The sequence below is a fragment of the Mastomys coucha genome, unplaced genomic scaffold, assembly GCF_008632895.1.
Source record: "Mastomys coucha isolate ucsf_1 unplaced genomic scaffold, UCSF_Mcou_1 pScaffold22, whole genome shotgun sequence".
NCBI classification, from domain to species: domain Eukaryota; kingdom Metazoa; phylum Chordata; class Mammalia; order Rodentia; family Muridae; genus Mastomys; species Mastomys coucha.
In genome coordinates this window covers 261799201-261802092 of record NW_022196905.1, presented here as the reverse complement: position 1 = coordinate 261802092, position 2892 = coordinate 261799201, and the positions used below count along the sequence as shown (strand labels likewise).

The 2892-nt window shown below is 43.6% G+C and overlaps 1 protein-coding gene across 2 annotated transcripts in view; it reads left to right on the top strand.

The window, feature by feature from the left end:
* Fanca (FA complementation group A) overlaps positions 1–2892 on the top strand; it is a 59635-nt gene that overhangs the window by 46549 nt on the left and 10194 nt on the right. The gene's annotated exons all lie outside the window — the stretch shown is intronic.

The following is a 2892-nucleotide window of genomic DNA, read 5'->3' as shown; positions in this document are numbered from 1 at the left end:
CAACAATGGTCAGCAGCAGCTGTGAATGGAAGTCCAAGGATCTAGCAGTTGCCCAGTCCCACAAGGCATGCAGGCGAAGAAGAGAGAGCACGTTTTTCTTTTTAAAAAATGTTTTCACATACTGGCTCTACCATTTTATAGAATGCCTACAGTAGGGAGGATTCAAAGTGTCCCACAGCATTGCCAACACTGTTCTTTTCTGATTTTAGTAAGAGCCATTCTAGGGTATGAAGTACTGTTTCATTGCTGTTGAGATTTTTTTTTCTTGTGTTCATAGGTCATTTAGAGAAATATCTATTAGAATTCTTTCCCTACTCCTGCCCATCTCATCCCAGCTGCTGTCTTTCATGCTACTAGAGATCAAAAACAGACTAGAAAAGTAACCTGCTTCTGAGGACGCCCTGTTCCTTTAAACTGGACTGTCTGAGTTGTAGGGTTTTTGTTTGTTTGTTGGTTGGTTGGTTTTGGGGGGGGGGGTTTGAGACAGGGTTTCTCTGTGTAGACCAGGCTGCCCTCGAACTCAGAAATCTGCCTGCCTCTGCCTCCCTAGTGCTGGGATTAAAGGTGCGCACCACCACCACCTGGCTGAGTTGTAGTTCTTTACATGTCCTACATAGTCACTTAGCACACAGACTTGGACTGAGTTTCTCTTGTTCCCTGAACTGTCTTTTCACCCCTTCATAATGATGGTTAGTGAATGAATGAATGAATGATGAATTTGGAGGGGTCTCATTCATTTGTTTTCACTTCTAGCTCTTATGCTTAGCTTTTTACCTCCTTCATGTGAGGTAGGGGTCCACATTATTCTTTTGCATGTCTTTGTTGAGAAAACTGAACTTCCCCGAGATGGTCTTAATGTCCTTGTCACGGGTCAGTTGGCCACTCAGGAATGTTTATCTCTAGGCCCCTGGTTCTGTCTGCTGTCTTAGGGTGTTATTCTGTGCTGTCGCTTTGAAGTAAGTCTTGAAATTCTGAAGTATGAGTCTTTCAACATTTTTGTTTTTAGAAGTTGCTTTTCATATTCTGGTCCTTTGTGATTTCACTTGAATTTGACTGTCAGTAAATTGGCTTGTTTGTTTATTTGTTTGGAAGGGTTTTTTGGTGGTTTTGTTTTGATCTTTTTGTTGTTTCTTTGTATAGCCCTGGCTGTCCTGGAACTCACTCTGTAGACCAGGCTGGCCTCGAACTCAGAAATCCGCCTGCCTCTGCCTCCCAAGCGCTGGGATTAAAGGCATGCGCCACCACTGCCTGGCTCAGTTGTTTTGTTTTTGTTTTTTTTACAAAACCATTTGGGATCCTGATGGGAGCTGTATTAGATCTCCCCACCACTAAGGATAATAATTTCACCTTAGTGCTACTTATGTTTTCCTGTCCATGCTCACGGGATGATTTTTCGTTTATTTAAGTTTTAACTTCTATTACCAATATTTTAGGTTTTCATGGTACAAGTCTAATATTTGCTAAATGTAAGACTTCTATTAATAAATATTTTTATTTTGTTTGTCTAAAGACATAGTCTCACCATATAGCTTTGTGTAGCCTAGAACTTGATATGTAGACTAGGCTGATCTTGAATTCCCAGAGATCCTTCTGCCTCCATAGGTTCTTTTCAGCATGCCTGTAAATAGAATGACTGGCTTTTTTCTTTTTAATTATTCATAGATAACATGTAGAAATACTACTGAAGATTGTATATTGATGTAGCAAACTCAGTTCCATGCTGTAGCTTCTTTCTGAGTGAGATCAGAAAGCTCAGGCTTTACTGTGTGTGAAGTCATGTCCCTTGTCAGTGACATTGTTCAGCCCTGTACCATTGTTAGTGTATGAATTCGTTTTGGGGATGTTAAACCTACGACAAATTACACTTGGTTTTAATATATTTTTCTTCTCTATTTTTTTTAAAGATTTATTTATTATATGTAAGTACACTGTAGCTGTCTTCAGACACACCAGGAGAGGGCATCAGATCTCATTACGGATGGTAGTGAGCCACCATGTGGTTGCTGAGATTTGAACTCAGGACCTTCAGACGACCAGTCAGTGCTTTTATCTGCTGAGCCATCTCTCTAGCTCCCATTTTTCTTCTCTTAAAAAAAAAAAAAGGTGTAGGTGTGTGTATGTGTGTGTGTGTGTGTCTGTCTGTCTGTCTGTCTATGCTCAAGCACAATGCAGAAGCCAGGAGAGGGTGTTGGCCACTTGGAGTTGTTTGTACAACATCCAGCATGTTACGTGGGTGCTGGGATCTACCTTTAGTCTTTAGCAATTGCTGACACACATTCTTAACCACTGAGCTGTTTCTCAGACACTCTCCCTTTTCTTTAGATAAGCTTTTGCAGTTTAGCCATGGCTGGCCTGGAACTTGCTGTGTTGGCCAAGCTGGCATCAGCCTTGTAGTCATCCTTCTGTCTCTTGTCTGTGGAGTGCAAGAATTACATGCATGTGTCCTGCCATTCTTTACACTGTTGCTATTCTGGACTGCTAGTACTTTGTTGGTTTTTTTTTTGCTGGTTGTTTCCTGCTGTCAGTTACATGTGGGGGCTCCGCTGTGGAGGTGGGAGAAAGAATGCGTATGCAGTAAGTGCTGCCAGACAGCACTGAGCAGGCACCGCAGCGAGCACTGTCAGACAGCACTGAGCAGGCACTGCAGTGAGCACTGCAGGACAGCACTGAGCAGGCACTGCAGTGAGCACTGCAGGACAGCACTGAGCAGGCTCCGCAGCGAGCACTGTCAGACAGCACTGAGCAGGCACCGCAGTAAGCACTGCAGGACAGCACTGAGCAGGCACTGCAGTGAGCACTGTCAGACAGCACTGAGCAGGCACCGCAGCAAGCACTGTCAGACAGCACTGAGCAGGCACCGCAGTGAGCATTGTCAGCACTGAGCAGGCACCA